This window comes from Pleurodeles waltl, chromosome 4_1, assembly GCF_031143425.1.
Source record: "Pleurodeles waltl isolate 20211129_DDA chromosome 4_1, aPleWal1.hap1.20221129, whole genome shotgun sequence".
NCBI lineage: Eukaryota > Metazoa > Chordata > Amphibia > Caudata > Salamandridae > Pleurodeles > Pleurodeles waltl.
Window position 1 is genome coordinate 508,436,943 of NC_090442.1, and position 20,460 is coordinate 508,457,402.

General features: G+C 40.3%; 1 protein-coding gene across 2 annotated transcripts in view; it reads left to right on the forward strand.

Moving 5' to 3' along the window:
• Positions 1-20,460, forward strand: part of LOC138287875 (POC1 centriolar protein homolog B-like) — a 1,054,814-nt gene that overhangs the window by 37,333 nt on the left and 997,021 nt on the right. For both annotated transcript variants that reach the window (XM_069228819.1, XM_069228820.1), the window contains one exon: positions 11,797-11,988. The gene's annotated coding sequence lies outside the window, so the exon portion shown is untranslated. The remainder of the gene's footprint in view (positions 1-11,796; positions 11,989-20,460) is intronic.

Sequence of the window (20,460 nt, forward strand, 5' to 3'; positions counted from 1 at the left end):
CCTACTCTTGTACGGGGCCACTTGCTTGACAGAACTTGCTCAGATACTCCCACCTCCTGCTACCTTGTTCCATTGACCGTCAGTTTAGAAATACACTTTACCTGCCATTTCCCTAAGCACTGAAGGATTTCTAAATCAATCCTTTCTTCTGTTGAATTTAGGAATTGGAAACGGATGTCTGAAGAGGAGCTACAGAATATTATACCATCATTTGAGCCTGCAAAAACTGATGCAACCTTTTCAACTAAAAAATAAATTTAAAAAATGCTTAAATTAATCTCAGCCATTGGCATTCACTCTGGGCTGCATCCCAATCCATATTTTGTTGCTCACCGTGCCACCTCAGTTTGGACCCAGTCAAATGCAAAACAGTCTTGACCCTGCTCCTCATGGAAACAGTCCAGCCCGAACTGACAAGCTAGGTTCTGCTTGATCCAGGACACAAGCAACATAGGACTGGTTTCACCCTAGTTAGGGCTCCTCAACCAGGTATAGATTGGTCACAGTGGCACAGTGAGCCTAGGACCCACACCTGGGCATACCCAGCGCACATATGGCAGCAAACACAAAAACAACAAGGTGATGGATGGAACACTTTAATTTATCTAAGCCTCTGGCAATCGCACTGGACCACATCTGATACCATTGTTTATTTGCCCACCATACCACCTCAGTTTGGACCCAGCCATATGCAAAACACTCTTGACCCTACTCCTTACAGGAACAACCCATCCTGAACTGCCAGACCATGTTATTCTTGACCCCGAACACAAGCAACATAGGACTGGTTTCGCACTGGTTAGGGCTCTTCAGCCAGTTGGATTAGGATGTAGCCTGAGTGATTGCCAGTGGTTGAGATTAATTCAAGCGTTCCATCTATCACCTTTTGCTTTTTGCATTTACCGTCCTAAGTGCGCAGGGTATGCCCAGACTTGGGTCCCAGCCTCCCTGTGCCACTGGAACCATGTTATGCCTGGCTGATGAGCCCTATGTAGGGCGAAACCGGTCCTAGGTTGCTTCTCGACTCATATAGTCTACGACCTCTTCTTTGCTGTTCCACCACACTTTGCCTATGATACCTCTCCTAGTTCCAGGCTCATATTCTTCATGCCTACATCTGTACACTGAACTATTTTCCTCATTGAATCCTCTGCTAGCTCCATTCCAGAGACTTGGCGTTCCACTTTACCAAACTGCTCTTTGACTGCTGTTACATTGTTTTCCTCCCCTCTGATGGCTTCTTAGTGCAGGGGTGTGGAACTTAATAAAATAACTACTTGACCGGTTGTTTCTTAAATCTACTTGTCCTGTAAAAAAAATCTACTTGTCCCTTTGGTGCCATGTAGTGTGGCGACAAATTACGGCAGCAATCTCATTAAGTAAGAGCTCTGATAATAGTCTCTCTGATTATGCCAGGGCTACTACTATAGTAGGGCTTGAATACTTGCAATTTCAATCCCTACTATAGCAATTTCCGTATTTTACCACCTTTCCACGGATCTATATACTGGGACTGCAGGAAGCATTAAGCAATAGTTTCAGGGATGGAATGCCTTTAAGTCTGCAAACCTACTAACTTGCATGTTTTATGGATTTTCACCAGCTCTTTTCTAATCTTTTCCCATAATGAAAAATGTTGGAAATTTACTACTGACAATGGCAGAAGTAGAAGTTCTTCAAGGGTTGAGAAAAAAGTGGTTGGAGGGAAAGTGAACTTGTAAACCCTCAATCGGTTTTCACTTGAGCAAATCTACACATGCACATTTGTCCGTGCTAAAATACAGTTCACAAATATTTTCTATGAGTACGATTTCCTGCTCTACTTCTGTAATTCTTGTGAATTCATCAAAGCCACAAATTCAAAGACATATACCATCTGTGCACTTTTGTGACTTTCTTTAAGAACTGAGTCCCTTATTAGGTCTGGGGTTAACAAAGACACTTTTTATTAAGAAGAAGGGTTGTGGTTTTGTCCCTGAAAATGCCATCAACAAAGGGTTTGTAGTGCTAAAATCACCATCTTCCCAGCTTTCGGGAACAGGCAGACGTGAATCAGAATAACACATTTTCAACACAATTTTTGGCATTTTACTGGGACATACTCCATTTTAACAATTTTTTTTGTGTGCTTTTAGCCTCCTTCCTGTTAGGGACAGAAATGGTTGTAAAACCAATGCTGGATCCCAGAAGGCTAAACATTTCTGAAAAGTAGACAAAATTCTGAATTCAGCAAGGGGTCATTTGTGTAGAACCTTTGTGAAGAATCTTCAAGGTTTCCCTACTAAACTAACAGCTGAAATGCAAAAATATTGAAATTGAGATGAAAAAAAGCAGGCATTTCTCGCCACGTTTTACTATGTAACTTTTTCCTGCCATGTCAGGTTTTCAAAAGCAATATACTGTTACGTCTGCTGGACTCTTCAGGTTGCGGGATATATAGTTTGTGTAGGTTCATGAAGAACCATAGGTATCAAGAAGTGCACCTTGCAATGTGTTTTCATTGTATACCGGGCATATAGCAATTTATTTGGTAAAATATAAAGAGTCAAAAATAGGTATCGAGGAAACCTTTGCATTTGCAAAATGGGCTAAAGATAAGGTGTTGAGATGCAGTGGTTATTATTATTTGCACATCTCTGAATTCCAGGGTCCCCATACTAGCATGTGAATTACAGGGCATTTGTCAAACAGATGTCATTTTTACACACTGTCTTACATTTGGAAGGAAAAAATGTAGAGAAAGACAAGGAGCAATAGCACTTGTTCTGCTATTCTGTGTTCCCCAAGTCTCCCAATAAAAATGATACTCCACTTTCGTAGGTAGGCCTAGTGCCCGCGAGAGGAAATGCCCCAAAACACAACATGGACACATCACATTTTCCCAAAGAAAACGGACCTGTTTTTCGCAAAGTGTCTAGCTGTGGATTTTGGTCTCTAGCTCAGCCGGCACATAGGAAAACCTAGCAAACCTGGACATTTCTAAGAACTAGACACCTAGGGGAATTCAGAATGGGGTGACTTGTGGGGCTCTCACCAGGTTCTTTTACCCAGAATCCTTTGCGAAACCTCAAAATGTGGCAAAAAAAAAACTTTTTCCTCACATTTCGGTGATGGAAAATTCTGGAATCTAAGAGGAGCCACAAATTTCCTTTCCACACACAAAAACAAAATTCCTGGTGCCTAGTAGTGCAGGAATCCTAAAAGACACATTGAGGGAAAGGAAAAGCCTTTTCTTTCCCCGATGCCTCCTTCTCCGCAATCAGTCCTCCCCTCTCCCCAGCCGGAGGAGAAACTCACCTCCTCTTCTGAAGATGCGCTGAAAGTACATGACTTCTAGTGCGTCTGGCACCCTCCAATGATTTTGGCGCGCAATCGCACACTGACGTCAGGGGGGTAGGAGTTTCCCCTTTCAGCCCTGCCCTGGAGGGCCGGTCCCAGGATGTAATGGTTACGTCTGTGGCACCTCAACTCCACACCGCCGGACGGAACCATTACGTCCATGGCAACCAAGGGGTTAATGAACCATAAATACAAGTTCAAACAGCATAACATATGGACAACACATTACTTTAACTGCAGACAGTTCCCTTCTCTGTAAACTGACAGCCAAAGTGTTTGTGCTGCAGAGGGTTGGGCCTACCTGTCTCAAGGACAAAATAAACATGAAAACGTGTTGCCCATGACCCCAAACAATATGTCCTGGTTGTAAGGCAATAGGAATTCCACATCTCTGTTAGTGACCTCCACTGTACCCATCCTGACTCTTTGACTATGGAACCTCTCCTTTGTTGATTTGTCTTTACAATTCTACTGTGTTTTCATCCACATCCTCATCTTAGGTGTAAAAATAAAAAATATTTCTCTTTATTTGGAGTGTGTCCTCACCATGATGAAGGTTCAACATGTAATCCTCTGCCATCAAGAAAACCACCAAGATCCAGTATGGGTCTCCCATAGTGTCTGCTTTGGTCTTGGTGTTGGTGGCGGGTCTTCAATTTCCTGGTCCCACTCCTCCCCCTGTAGGCAGTTGTATCTCTTCCATTAAGACCGGCCGTGGGAATGCTGGTGCTCTGCCCCAAAATAACAATTTAAAGTAAATACAATAGCATTTTCCCCTCACTGTCGTAGGTGTTGATCCTTTCACCACCTTGTTGATTCTTGGGTAAATGTTTTCTTTTTACCTTGCTTTAAAGATAGCAAAGTGTAAGTTTACCTTTTAGATTCTAAAAATGTGCTTACTTCTTTTTTCCTATTTCTTTAATCTTTTGACCTTTCTCCACTGCTCAGCTGGGAATCTATCAATCAAAAAACGGCATTTATTTCTTAAGTACATGTAACACAGATGGTTGCCATGCATGCCACCTTCAAATTGACTTTGGCAACATGACTCTGACACAGCAGCGTACACTGGTACTCTTCCTGGCTTGAGTCACTGCTACACCTCATTCCGATGACCATTTCCACTGCGAGTTAGGCCTCTGGCATGGATATGAATCTTTAGCTTTTTTACCTTTTTGGCTTTCTAGTCTGTCTTACCGAACACTGTCAAGTTGAATGGACCCAGGCATCATCTGGGGTTGAAGGTCCTCCTACCCACTATATGGGTCTATACTGTGGTGTAGCTCTTGGCCAGTTTGATATCAATGACTAACCACATGTAGTTTGGCAAATATCAGATGATTTTGTTATGGTATGAAGAGTGCTCCATCAAAACTGTCCCACCCTTCACACATCTGCAACCTAAATAAATAATTAATTTTTAGAGTGCCTCGTCTGTGGCGGATTAGCAAGATGGTGACCGTGTGAGCGGTCGCGTTCAGCTCTGGTCTTCACCAGCTCTAACCAGAATCATGTGAGAGAGAGAGAGCTGATAAGCTTCCACAGCATGAGTAATTGTTGTGGCTGGTGTATGGAGACACGACTCCAATCACGCTGCTTCCTAGAAGACCAAATGACTGTTGTAGCAGCGGTTAGCCATGCAGCTTGGTGAGCCATTAACAAACTCAGGTGTGGCGGACGCAGATGCGGCAGGCGCTGTATCTATCACCCTGCCGAGCAGCTTGAGAAACGAGCATCTTTGACCGAAGGCATGCCACTCAAGAGCATGCGGTCAGCTCAGGACAGGAGAGGAGTGAGCCTCATAGCAGCGCCACGCACCTCTGGCCCAGCCCATTCGAAAATGGACCAGATTGGCAGCGGGGGAATGGTGAAGAAACGGGGCTCAAAAGGGAACAAGCCCCAACAATTGGTGAAAAAAACTAGAAGAGACAAGTATGGATAACGTGGGCCTGGCCCTCAGCCTTCCTTATTTTTATTTTATTTTTACTTCAGTAGGAGGGGCAAAAGACCCTCCCCGAGGGGAGACCCCGATGGGGGTCACTCCCGGGAAAGAGTTGCCATAATGGTACAGGGGGACAGTGATGCATAGTATCTCAGACAAATACGGGAGATGGGTGATAGCAGAATGTCAGTTTGCTAATAGAACAGCCACACTCTGTTCCATTTAAGGACCTAATTTAAATTATCCTACTTTGCTTCATTTCCTGAATATCAAACTGGCCTCATGGCCAACACCAATTATATTCTGTGGGGATTTAAACATAAGTCTGACAAGTGGGCCTGTCGATTTAACAGAAAAGCATTATTTAGGCAGGAAGCCTAGTATCTTGCGTGCACTTCAACATCTGAAAAATAATCATGGACTGGTAGATATTTGGCAGAAAGTCAAAGCACCAGATACACTTTTGTTCAGCCCCCCATAACAAGCATACTAGACTGGATTATTTTTAACATCACTTAGACTGGCTATCGGGACAAAAATGTAGAACTATCCTTTAACCATGTCAGATCATAATCCCTTGGTTATTAAAATCCCTTTTTTGACTATGGGGAGACTGACACAGGCTTGGTCATTTGAAAGGGGACTAATATATAATGAAGAAAACATCTCTCACATGAATAAATTGATCCCTGACTTTCTGGACAGTACTAGAGGTAGTGCCCAGTTGGTGTTGTCGGAGACTCATTGAAGGCAGGTACAAGGGACGAAACTATTAGTTTTAGTTTAAATCGCCAAAACCCTCAATCTCAGTTTTTGGAGAATAAATATGAACAACTAAGTGATTAAATTCTCAGTTGATTGCAGCTATTTTAAAGGGAGCTGAGCTGCAAGAAATTCAGTGCAAGCTAGCGATAGGTAAAGCTGTTATTAATAATATCTCGGAAAACAAGGCAGCAGAAAAGAATATGGCGCACAGGAAAGAATGTTGTGAGTGGAGTGAGCATGTTGGCCATCTTTTGGAGGTAAGGACCAGTCAAAAGGCTGTATAGAGAAATTGCTGAGATCAGGGATTGCAGGGGGCTGGGGGTTCAGATTGTTTCCACTCCAGATGGAATATTATAAAGTCTTACACCAAGCTGGAGGGGAGGCTCTGAGAATTAAATAGTAAAATACCTGGATTCAATCAAAGACAGCAAGGTTGCTTCCGAAGAGCAAGAATTTCTGGATGCCCTCTTCTGTAACAGTGAAGTCAGGGAGGCACTTAAAGCCTTACCCTCCAGAAAGGCGGTGGGCAAAGATAAAGTTCCTCTGGAATTTTATAAGGTTTTTTTTTCCGCAGTCCTAGAGGCACACTTGGTTAAAACTCTACAAGAGGTACAAAAGGGGCAACACACCCCAGAATCCTGGGCCACTTCTATTATAGCAGCCTTTTAAAAAGAAAGGCAAGCCCAATGGGTCATATACCTATTCCTATTACACTAATCAATAGTGTCACCAAGCTTTAGTCTAAAATCTTAGCAACAAGACTAAGCTGGGTCATTGGCAAATTGGTTTCTCTGGGACAACAGTTTTATACCTCTTAGCAGAAATACCGAACATATTCAACAAATCATAACTAACTCTCTTTGATGGAGCAATGAGGACAGGTGACCCTATGGCCTTGGCCCTGCTAGATGCTGCAAAGACATTTGACATAGTAGCCTGGGACTATTTCTGGGCATTCCTGATGTGGCACAGAATCCGTACTGGTTTTGTCAGGAGCGTTCAAGCACTTTATCAAAAGCCTAAAGCCATGCTTTAAATCATGCGTGGGCAATCTGATCCCTTCCAAATAATGAGACGCACGAGACAGGGGTATCCCTGTTCATCCTTTTATACGGAAGCTGCAATCTAACATATTAAACAGGCCATTAGGCTCTCACTGTGGTAGCACAAACTTTCTGGCCTATGCGGATGACATCGAGATTGTGATACCAGACCCAGAAGTGACAATCAAAGAGGTAGAAAATGAAGCTTCAAAATTTGGGAACTTTTTTGGCTATTCTTTGGATCACAATACGACTCAGTTGGTTAATAATGACCAGATACAATTGGAGGATGACAGTATAGTGGATCAGGTGGTTTATCTGGGGATAAATATTACATCCGTATAAATCAGATTGTTGTGTGAAATTGAGTCCCAGTAATAGATGAGAAAGGACTTAAGGAGGATGGATAATCTCCATCTTTTGATTATTGGTCATTACAATGTAATCAAAATGCTATTCATACCTAAAGTTCTGTATCTCTTTTGGGCAGTTCCATTAGAGTTTGAAAATCGGTGGTTTAAGATAGTGGAGGTCGTATCTAGCAGCTTTATTTGGTCCTACACCAAGGCTAGATATTGCTTAGGGCCAGAGGAGGCTTGGTTGTTCCTAACTTTAGATACTGTCAGTGGGCAGCTGCCCCACAGTACATGAAATCTCTACTTGGGGAGATCAGAATGATCATCAGGTGGTGGAGGGGATTCCTCCCACATATAAATTATTAATAGGGGATGACGCTAAGGCTTGGTTTTTAAAAATGCTGGAGCCAAGATACTACAAAAGTTAAATTTACAACCCAACAAGGGGCCTTTAAGATCTCGGTGATTCTCAGAAAGAAGATTGATATTGGGAGATACAATTATCATATCCCTGTCTGGAGGCCACGCTTCTTCCAGCGATATTCCAGGATCCATGTTGTCTCAGGTGACCTGGAGAAATTAGGTGACTTTTCTTGTAATGAAAATTAAATTCTGTCATTCAGGGAGTTGCAGTTGGATTATGGGATAGGCAAGAGAGCATCTTTTTAAAATATCTCCAGGTTTGGGATTTTTTTGTTAAAAAAATGTGTGTGGGGGGGGAGGGTTTGGGCAGTTGGCTTCGCTAAGGAAAGACTGATTGGAGATTATCTGTAATAAGTCAGGCTGTAAGATAAGTCAAATTTATGATTTTTTTAAATGGTTTGATGCCTGACAATCTCGAGAAGCACCTTTGGAAGTGGCAGAAAAGGCTAGATACTACAGGTTGTAGTTTTGTGAATCACTTGAGCTTGGATGGACCTTACCTTTATCCATGGGGCTCCAGGCACAACATTATAAAACACCTTTTGACTTGTGTTATGCTCTGGGTGAAATGCAGGTATCTGCTGCCTGTGCTGTCAAATCAGAGAGGCAGATTTGGTGCATTTGTTTAGTACTTGCTCAGCGCTGGACTCTCGTTTTCTGAGGGTGGGATTCTATCTGTATGTGAAATTAACACCTCAATTGATATTGATGGAAGTGCATAATAACGGAGGTGGCAGCTGGGGGCAGTCTTTAGTCTTTATTGATATGGCAGTAGCCCACATTTGTACAGCAGCAGCGTGGCTTAACCCAGGTCCTCCCAAATTCCAGCAGTGGCAAACAAGGCTACTGTTGATGTGCAATTTGGAAAGTAACTTATACCAACAGAAAGGCAAGAAATAATAAAAATGGGGTGAGGCAGAAGGAAGGTCCTTAGACTATGAGGCTCTGGTTTAATAGGTGTATAGCTGCTGAATTAGCCTTTGGGAGCTAATTTACATTTATATTTAAATGAACTTGGTGAATTCGGTCTTTCTCATGATCTGTGATATATTCTTATGCATTCTCACATGAATGGAGACTCCAATATTTATATGATGAATTCTTTGTTTTGTCACAATTTATTGTCTAATTATTTGGTGTGTTTTTTAATAATACACAATGTAGTTAATCAGGCTCCTCTTTTGGATAAAATTGCAATAAAAATATTTGTTTTTTAAAAAGGAGTGCCTCATCTATAGCACAATGCCTATGAAACGAATTCATAACATTTTAAACAGCTTACCTGACAGCCTAATTGTATAACTGTCTAGGAAACTTGCCCACGTAAGACGAGTTAACTGTAACAAGCACCTACAGTGATATTCAGTTCCACTGCTCAGAAAACATTCTCCAAATACATTGCCTGTTTATTGCTCTTATGCCAGGTTCACCTTCTTCATATTTTGTGATAGCCAGAATAATCTCCAGCATTCTTCCTGTGTGTTCCAACCCAGCCAACGACAACTCAGACCACCACCAGTACCTTTTAGGCATTTAACTCCTACACTGCAGCAAATGAGGTGTTTAGGTCCTCCCCCTGAAAAAAAGGCATTTTTAGCCTTTCTACCCCACCTGTGGAATGCAATTAGAGGCATTTACCCCAAGTCTGCACCCCCATGACCATGGGGATAGAAAGCTCACTAGACCCAGGTTATTGTAAATAAATAAAATAAAATAACAAATTTGGGTAGGGCTGGAAATTGTCTTCACACAGGCAGGTTTTGACCAATTTCTGTCACTCGCGTAGATGGAGCACCATTTTTGGGAGGAAGTGTGTGATTGTGCGGTAGTAGAGAATTTCTGGATCACAATGGATTCTGGACCTTTCCATCACAGAAATGTGAGACAAATCTGTGATTGTAGCAAAGTTTTCTCATTTGCAGGGCTTTCTGGGTAAAAAAAACAAAACATAGTGGGAGACACACAGGTCAAATCAACCTAGACCCCCCTGAATGTCTAGTTTTCAGACGTGTGTGGGGTTTGTAGGTTTACCTAGATGTGGATGAACTTGGGGCCAAATACCACAACCATTCATATTGCCAGAAAGAAAACATAATGATGTTTCCTTGTGTTGGAGCCTTTTTCTGTCCCAAGTGACAAGCCCATCAACACAAGTGGTGTAATTCTTTTATGGGGAGAATGAAAAGTAACAGAATAGTAGGACATTTGTTTGTAATAATTGAATTTCTCTTCTTTTTTTAAATCTAAATTTTAGCCAATGTGTAGGAAATAACACAGTTGCACAATGTCTTCTAAATCACTTGATAATATGGGTAGCCCCACATTCAGAGTTGTACAAATAAAGACTAACCCTAAACTCATTACCGCGGGCCCTTTTTAAAATGCATAGCTTTCCTTCATACCCATTTTTAATTCACCAGATTTTACCATACGAATTGGTGGCATGGTTAGTACACAATACAAAATTATAGTAACTGCAGCTCAGTTAGCTTTCTGGGTTCACCCATGAATTTCACCTTGGTCCTCCATGAACTACAAGTAGATAAAAATCACAAAAACAGAAAAAATGGCTGCCACTTAAACAAAATAGCAAAACCTGTTCTAAAAGCTGATTTTCTTTTTTTTGTATAACTTGATTTGTTCCTGAAATGTGAGGAAATGGTGCTCTTAGACATACTTAGAAAACAAACACCAACATTTATTTGCAGCATATTTGTCCAATTTATTCAAAAGCATATTTGTCCAAAGTTTTCCAAAAAATCTACATTTTGCTCAAGGGGATTTACAAAGCCTGATTATCTTTACACTCCTCAGCATGTTAGAAAAAGTTGCAAATTAGCCTAAATACCTTTTGAATGGAAAAAGATTATGAAGGCTTAACATGAACTCCCCCAAATATCAAAACATTGTGGATATCTCTTCCCTTCACCAACATTAATTTTTTAATAGCTCAAGAAAAACATTTCGGTTTCCACCTTTAATTTGAATGAATCTGTATTTTTGTACATCACTTTGATGATGTAAGCTTACTGGACATGAACATTTGAAGCAACTTTATATGTCTGTCATATTTCTTTTAGGGCCAGAGAAATTCATTCAACAGAATTTGGGCTTCCTGAAACAAAGAAGCATATCTTTTATAAAGTTGAATAAATGTAATAAAGAGAACAAGAAGACTTTATATATGCCAGGCGTGCTCCAAATGTTTTCAGACATTTCAGTATAACTGTAACCAGTACCGAGAGCAGCTTCTTTACCTAGCTGTCCCTCATTACATATTATAAATTTCCCTCGATGTCCCTTATACAGAGCAATTTAATTGTTATAATGTTAATTTTCCTATATCTTTTTTGTTGCCAGTTAGTGGATTGTTCTATGCCAGTGGTTAATATAAAGTAACAAAACTAGCTGTTGTCTGGATACAACGTTAGTAGTTTCTGCTAAGATGTTGTAAATAACACATTAACTAATAATACTGCCAGGGGATTTATGTATTCTACACCACACTACTCTAATTTGAAGAGGTGTGCAGTGATATAAGACTTTACCCTGAATCAGATTTTCACTGCTAGGGACAGTGTCAGACCGTGGAGCAAAATGTCATGTGCTGAGCCTTAGTTACACACTAAATAAGTCTTGTGCATTGTGATTCTTGCGAAGCACAGTTGTGCTCATTGAATTTGAGCATCTTCTCTTGGGCACCTGCCTTGCTCGTTGGATGAGAGTCTTGATTGTGGAACACAAATTCACGAGTTGTAAGCTGTTATTTTAACCAGTTTGTTTTTATGATTCCACACATCATTTGTATCTGCTGCACTGCTGTTATATGGGAGTTGTATATTTTTGTATGTATATTGAGTTATGTATTAACCAGCATTGTGGAATCATACTATGTCATAGTAATGATAAAAAGTTGTGTCTCTTCTAGATCCTTGGCACAGAGGACTTGGTTTTACTGGTATGCCGTCGTGAGTCCTGTATCCGAATAAAGGAACTTTTTAACCCGCTTTCTGAGGATTTCTGCTCATTTGAAAAGCTTGCGACATAATTTTGGTGACAATTTGCTGCTTGGCTTTACGGGACTCACCAACGTATGGAAGGAAGTAATTTATAAATACAGGTATTGACTGGCGTTTTTTTCTTCGATTGTTTCTACTTTATGCCTTATGGAGCTTGATAATATCACCAGATCGTGATTAGGGTGGATATTAGTATGTGTTTAATGGCTGCACCTTTGCTGTATCGGTGAACTGTTTACAGTGCACCGTTAGGATTTTAACTTTTATCTGATGCACTTACCTGTGTTTGGGTCTCAGACTTGGAATTATCTTGGAACGCTTCACGTTTTCTCCTAGCTATGGCCACCTTTTTCACAAAATCCAGGGAAACCTCCCAAGTTATGGAATGAATGGTTGAGAGATTTAGAAAATTATTTGGTCGACATTGATGCATCAAAATATAACACTAATCGTTGTACTGCTTTATTATTCAATAATTTAGGGGAAACTGGTCAGCAAGTATATGACATCCTACTGGTGGTTTCACCTCCTATTGGAGATGATTCGTGGGATGTTTATTCTGAAGCTGTGGCACATATGAGTAAGCAGTACTCTGATGAATCTTCAATAATGCTACAGAGGCATTTTAAACAATTTCTTTAAAAGAAAACAATTAATGGAAGAGTCAGTTGAGGGTTACTTAGCCATATTAAGAGTTTTAGCTGCTAAATGTGAATTTGGGCCTAACCTAGATATATATTTGAGAGATCAATTGGTTTTAACTACTATAATAAAACAAATGCAACAGTGTATTTTAACTTACAAAATTCGCTCGTTAGATGAGGTAATGGATATTGCCAAAAGTATTGACTTAATTCAGAATTTTGGCTGAAGACTTAAGCAATACGGTTTCGGTTTCAGCCATGAATGATGAAATAAAGGAGGATGAGGCGAATGCCATAAGTAATAAGAACAAGGTAAAGAAAGTGTCTGAAAATAAAGTGACTAGTACGTGTTACAGATGTGGCTCAAAATATCACATGGGAAATAGTCAAGCATGTCCTGTACAGGGCAGGAAATGCAACAATTGTAAACAATTGGGCACTTCAAGGAGTGTGCAAATCTGTCAAATTGAAATCTAAAGTAAGTCACGTACATGTTGAAGATGAGGTCAAGAGTGAACGTTTTAGTGATGTATTGTTGACTGTAGATGTAATGAATATAAACACTAAAAAGTATAAGGGTCCAATTTGTAATGTAACGATCAGCAATGTGAATTTGAGTATAATGGGTGATTCTGGTTTGCCAATCACTATCCTGTCTGACATCATTATGAAAGGATATTTTACCGATATCCTGAACTTTAAGGGAAGGGAGATTATAATATATTTTGCTGTAAACGTAAGATACATAATGGGTTGTCAGGATCAGGCCAGGTTGGGGATGAACTAGTGTTTCTAGATGATACACCAGTTTTATCAATTCAGCATACTCAATTTAAGGAATGTTACAGCAAGTTGGATTCCTTATTAAATAAGTATGACGAAGTGTTCAGTGAAAAAGTAGGGACAGTAAAGGATACGACCATGAGATCAGGGTGAAAAGGGTTCTGTTCCTGTCATTTAAAAAGTTTGATCAGTACCTATATTGGTCAAGAAAGATTTGAAAGAATTGTTGGTCAGAATGTGTAATTAAGGTGTCATTACACTTGTGGAGTCATCCGACTAGATTTCTGCAGTAAATATCACTCGTAAAAAGTCAGGAGATATTCTGTTGTGCGCTGACTCGAGAGCACTCAGTCGCAACATTGTAGTGGACTGCCATCCATTGGCTAGAATCCACGATATGGTGACTAACTTAGGCAGGAGTAGATATTTTTCTACAATAGATTTAAGGTCAGCGTACCATCAAATTCCTTGTCTAATTAGTGACAACCTTTAACAACTTTTATTACCCCTGTTGGAGCGTATATGCACAAGCGGATGCCATTTGGATTGGCATCCACACTAAGTGGTAAGTCCAAAGATTTATGGATAGTTTGGGAGTGACTGCACTATTCAAAATTTTCAAGATGACCTATTCATACAGAAGATCTGGTTCAGCATTCTGAGCATTTGGAATGTGTTCTAAGAAAATTAGAGGAACACAGTATCACGGTTAATAAGGAAAATTGCAAGTGAGTGGTCAGCCAAGTAGATTATCTAGGCCATAGTGTATCGCATGAAGGAATAAAACCCAAGATGTCCCCTGTAAGGTCCATTATGGAAGTTCCTGTTCCTTCTGACAAAGATTCCCTTAGAGCATTGTTGGGGCTAAGTGAGAATTACACAAGATTTGTACAGGGGTAACGCTTTGATCGTACAGCCACTAAGAGCCTCATTAAAAGGAAGGTTAGATTTGAGTGGTCTGAAAGTTCTCAACAAGCTTTCGACAAAGTGAAGGGGGGGTATTATTAATCCTTCTGATGTAAAACAATTTCACCAAGGAGTGAAGGGCATTATTACAGTTGATGCAAGTTCGGTAGTTTGGGAGCCAATTTGTAGAGGGAAAAGAGCAAACCAGTGCCTTTGCGTCTAGGACACTGAGTGAGGCCAAGAAAAAAATACAGTACTATTAAGAAAGGGGCTCTTGCTTGCTTGTGGGCAACTGAAAAGTTTCAAATATTCACTTGAGGAGCTAGATTTGATCTTTATGCAGATCACAAGCCTCTAATGTATATGTTAGGAGATAGTTGCTCTAATAAAGCTTCGTACAGATTGATAGTTTTCTGTCCAGGTTGCTAGAGTTCAACTTTTTTGTTAAGTATGTGCCTGGAGAGAACAATGTTAGGGCTGATTGCCTTTTGAAATTGCCTGTAAATGAGATGTGTTGTGAAAAATGTGAAGACGAAGAATGTGTTATGATTGTATTGGTCGCTGTTGAACACTTTCACATTTCATAAGATGAGTGGATGAAGAAAATGATGAATGTCTTGGGATGGTTAAGAAATATGTCAATATTAGTTGTCCTAGTGATAGAAGTATGTGTTCAGAGTTGGATTCTTTTGCTCACACGGCTTCAGAAATATTTTTAGTGAATGGGATAGTTAAGAGACAAGACATTTTTGTACCACCTTCAGGTGCACGTTCCAAAATTGTGTCCATAGCTCATAAAGGCCTTTTAGGTATTTCAGCTACAAATGAAGAAAATTTAACCAAGTGTTTGGTAGCCAGGTGTTGATAATCAGGTGAGATTGTGCATTGAAAAGTGTGCTCTGTGTTTCTGTTCTGACAGACATTGGAAAGTTAATATGTCTCCGTATGTCCTGTCGAGTGGACAAGTGGATCTTGGGAGAAAATTTGTATTGTATTTGCTGGCCCATTCAATATGTTGAGCAGCGAAAAGAAATACATTGTGAACCCTCACATTTTACCAATAATTATCTATGTATTTTGAGTTATGAATCTGCAAAGAATTTGACTTAATACAGAAAATAATGTGCAATTTGGAAAATGCCCACCAGAGTGACCGTCAACAATCACAAAGTGTCCTTACTAAATGCTTATGAATATAAATTTGATGTGTTCATGTTTAGATTAAGGTTGAAGTGTGCTAGATTAATGATTACTAAGTATGTAATTTCTTTTTTGAATTATAGGCCTTAAATTAGCGAGATTTGGGCCTAGTCTACACAGCCTCATGTAAAGCTATACTTTTCGAACATTGCTGAGAGAAATGTACGCTTGAAGAAATTAATACATACATTGTTTTTCACTGCGATGACCAAATGCTAGCAGAGATTTGTTTTTTCATGACCAGTGGCAACATGGGAAGTCTTTTAGATGATTTTAACTTAGCCCGACTGCACAGAGAAGTGCGCCATTTCTATCATTCTCACCTTCCATGCGCATTCCTATTTTGATTGTCATACTTAAAAAATTCTATCTTTAATTTTATGGCTTAAACTTCTTTTGCCAAATGCTGAACCCTTTAGACTTTGCTTTCCCAATAGTTCGGTGAGCTTAGAGACCCTTTTCTGAACCATTCTCGTTCATGGCCCGATGCTGATGCTGACTGTACTGATAACCAGCTGACGAAGACAATCGCAGCTTACTGATCCATATTGAGGAGAGGTATAACAATTGCTAATGTCCTTGTTGTAATTTGTCTTTTGTTTCTAGTTACCAACCGCTATTATGTCAAGAGTCCTTTTAAGATGTTTTCCAAATTTGTGTTGACTAAATTGTTTTTGCATGAAGCCCAACATGCTAATGCTTACTAAATGAAGTCTAAAGGTGGTTACTAAAGGAAGTCTTGAAATGTTAACAGGTTGCAATTAACAAATAATTGACATTGCTCAGTTGCTGGACCTAGATGTGTGCTATTTCTATTGCCCAGCTGTACTTGCTACTGATTTGTACTGTTAATCTTGAATGCGTAATAATCCATGCTCTAGTTAAATTGAGACTCTTTAGAAGATTTGGTAAGCCTGTGCTGTTCTTATATGTGTATCGGATTGTGTTGAGATTAATTTACGTAACTTTAGCTTTGTTAATATAGGGAAATAAACTTTCTAACTTTTCCATAAAGGTGTGGTTATTCATGGGTTATTGACTCCCAAGATTATTGATATTGCAGATGGATACTTGTAGATGATTTTTATTGAAATTGAGTCTTGTGGTCGGACTTACTCTAAGCGCAGACCAAAGGTCCATCAAACCTCTAACGCATCCCCTTATAAACTAAAGGCAAGAAACCAAATCAGGTCAGACGCGCTCACAGAAATGGTCGCAGAGGATGGTTTGCCTCCTTAAGAGCTCATCATAAGGCCCGGTACATGGTTTGTCTCCTTGGGAGCCCATTGCAAAATTACCGGCTAGTCTCCTTAAGAACCCATTATTAAGTTATTCACATTTGCCCTCTAGAAATGGTAGCAGGGTAGGATGGTTTGCCTCCATAAGAGCCCATCATAAGGCCCCTTACATGGTTTGTCTTCTTAAGAAACAATCATAAAAGTTTAGAGATTGGTAGAAGAGTAGGAGGGTTATGTCCCCTTAAGAGGCCACTTAGAAATATAGAAGAGCAGGAAGGTTAGCCTACCTATGAGCTTATCATAAGATCCTTTTTTTTCCAGAAATGGCAGTAGGGTAGGAGAGTTTCTGTATAGTGATGTTTCAGTAGGAGGCCATCATAAAAGAAAGGTTACATCTTTTGCTCTCTAGAAATATTAGCAGGGTACAGGAGTTGGATGAATAGCTCTCCTAGGAGATCAAGTATAATTTGCAGATTTGGTAAGAGAATTTGGTAAATAATAAGAATTTCAGATTTGATGACACAAAGTGGAGAGAAAATGTGTCCCTAAGGACCTACTATGACTTTCCTAAAACCTTGGAGCTTGCCAATGCTTGTTTGAGGATGTTCTTGGCGTTCTAGTGACAGAGTGAATGGAATAGGTTTTGCGCTTGTACAGCTTAAACAAATCGCAGGTGAATTGTGATGTTTGTGAGAGTTTAGGGAGTTTGCAAATGAAGTTGTTGACGGGGTTTGCATACTCCGAAGTGTAAACTTGACATGTGGGTGGCAGTTTGTGCTCAAATATTATCCATGTGGTTGTTGATATACAGACCCTGTGTGGTCTAAGACTTTAGAGTATATTGAAAAGTGTATGAGAAACTTGGTTTATTGTTGTAATTTGTCTGGTTTAATAGGTCAATCGGGCGTGGTTGATAAATTCGAGAGTGCGTGTTAAAGCCAGAGAAAGAGTTTCAACTGAGATTTGACGAGTCCTATGCGCACCAGGACAGATCCATTGATCAGTTGAGAGTGAAATTTGCAGGTCGAATATTGCTTGCGAATAAGGGAAATTGAGAAAGAAAGAGTAGCTGCTAAAGCAAAAAGGCCATCAGTGAAAAATCCGTAAGGTGTCTGAAGCGATTGTGTTACCTTACCTGTAGTAAACAGACAAATTGGGTTTTTGATTTTGTTTAGTGCTCGCAATATTTTTGCATTAGTTTTGCATGAGTTCGAGTTGAGGAGGACAAGTCTAAAGACTTTGTCAGTCGAAGTATGTGTGAGTGTGATGTGATTGGAGCCGCTCTGGAATAGGTCACTTAGTGAGAAGGGTCGGGCATGGATTGGTGGACAACCGTGAACCATCATTGGTTGAGAAGGTCGGCGAAGAGGATTTTGGGATTGAAAGTCACTTCCTGATTTGATTGAGAGGAGTGAAAAGTTACTGAAAATGAAATTTGTTAAAGCTTTAAAAAGTGCCCTGAGGGGAGATACGTCTATTCTTACGAGAATAGGAGAAATTACACCGCCAGGAGGTACACCCGCCTATACTGTATTCAAAGAGCAGGGTGCTGTGCCATGTCTTTGGCTGAAACAATGGTGCAAAGTGACAGAAAGATGGGATTTTGGCATTTTCTGCCCATGGAACATTTAATTTTAGTATTTTTGTAGAATTTGAGGAGAGTACTCTGTGACTTAAAACCTCCTCCAAGACCCGCTCGGTTTGAAGCATTAGCAATTTGGGAACGAGTAGCCAGATTGCAACAGCAATTGAAATTCGAGAGAAGAATGAGAAAAGCTGAGAAGACAGTAGCAGAGGCTAGATAACATTGCGATCAGAAATTTTGTAAAACTGAGACATTACAGGGAATTAAGTTGTTTTCTGCAACTACACAAGAGAGTGAGAATGAAGCTAGGAAGAGCACCAGAAAGAGGGATTCATATCCTTCTAGTGATAAAGAGCAGAAAACCACAGAATCTAGGAATTCTTTGACACACGATGAAGAAGCAGATGATAATGAATTAATTTCATAGTTATTGAGAAATCGTCCCCGTCATATGCAGCAGATGAGAAAAGTTATATCATCAGTGTAGATCCTACAGCTCTGATCTCAGTTAAATCGACCCAGAACAAGATGCAGGTTAGCCATAGCATTCCTAGTACTTCTGCGATTCAAAGGTCTATGCCGCAGATGGATAGTCCCAGAATTTACCCAGATTACCTATTGTACATACTTCAACAAACTTGATAGTGCTGACAAGACAAGTGTACCAGAAGCCAACATTGGTCCAGATAGCGTCAACCCCAAACTTAATGTCCCTGATGCAAGCACAGACAGTTCAAGGATACAGTTCCATAACAGGATCTGAGTTAAAGCAGTCTGCATTGACAAATCAAATTACAGGAGTAATGACCCACGAGACCCAAATGCCAGACCAAGCCCAGATGCGGTGTCAGTACCGGTTACCATAGGTCCAGTTATAATGTTGTTTTCCCAGGGAAACAACGAGAACAGAGAGCAGGAAACTCTGAACCCGAGTATAGAAAGGGAGAGATATAACACAAACGCTAGAATGATAACTCCCATGAGACCAACACTTGATGGTATAGGACTGGTAACTGATTTAAGTCCTTTCAGAACTCCTCCAAATAACGAGGTGAGATCATACAAAGGTCCATATCAGAGCATGGTGCCACCAGAAACCCCGAACCTAACGTTACTGCAGGTGCCAGGTGTAATTCACAAGTATGTTACATTACAAGGTTTGACAGCTCAGCAGTTAACCAAATGGTTAGAGAGGTTGAGTAGCACTCAAGGAGATCCTCGTGGAGGAAGTTCCCTGAATTTGACCAGACTTAAACTAGAGGCAGAAGACCTAATTGACGGAACTATGGGCTTAGACAAGATTGACATGTTCAGAGAAGAAGAGTTGCGTTACTTGTGCAAGCTGTTTAGGAACAAAGGGGGAATCGTACATCAGAAATTGGCAGACCGAGCAGAGAAATATGAACTAAAAATTGAGAAAACAAAGCACTTGAAGAGGAGCTACAGATTAGATTTCTACTCAAGGATTTTGAAAACATGAGAGTTCCGTGAATGAAAATTCACCTTGGGGAATTGATCCAGAGCATTCAAACTTGGGGAGCCTTAGACAAATGGGAAGGAAGATGGGTGAAGAAAAGAGACAAGAAGAAAAGGGATTCTGCAAATCTTACTCCAAATGTGCAGCAAGTTGAGGACCCAGTGAAACTTCTACCAATGAGAGAGATTCCAGGAGGGAATTTTATTCATGTCCCTTGGAGCAGAAGTGACATTCTGTCATTCACAAATGATTATCCCAGATTGAGAGAGAAACCAGTAGAATGGTACCAGCAGACAGACAGGTTTGTGAAGCTCGAAAATGTCTACGGGAGGATTTGAACACACTATTGGAGATAGTGGTTCCAGCAGACTTGTGGATTGAGTGCAAGAGGAGTACAGATTGGCCAACAAGAGAACCTCAGAGAGATCTAGCAACAGGTGCACTGTCTCCAGGTGTAATTAAATATTACTATAAGGTGATCAAATTTTTTAAAACAAGAATTTTCCCCAAGAACATGGACTGACAGAGAATAGGCAGGGCAGCGCGGAAAGCAAAAGAGTCAATACATGCCTACTACTAGAGATTGTTACAAGCATTCAAATATTACAGTGGAACAGAAACAATTGAGTCGAAAGACTATTAATTTTGTGTTCAGATTCGTTAAAAGATTGAGACCTGAAATTAGCCAGATGATTGAGAGTCATTTGATTTGCTGGCAAACAAAGCCGAATGATGAGGTA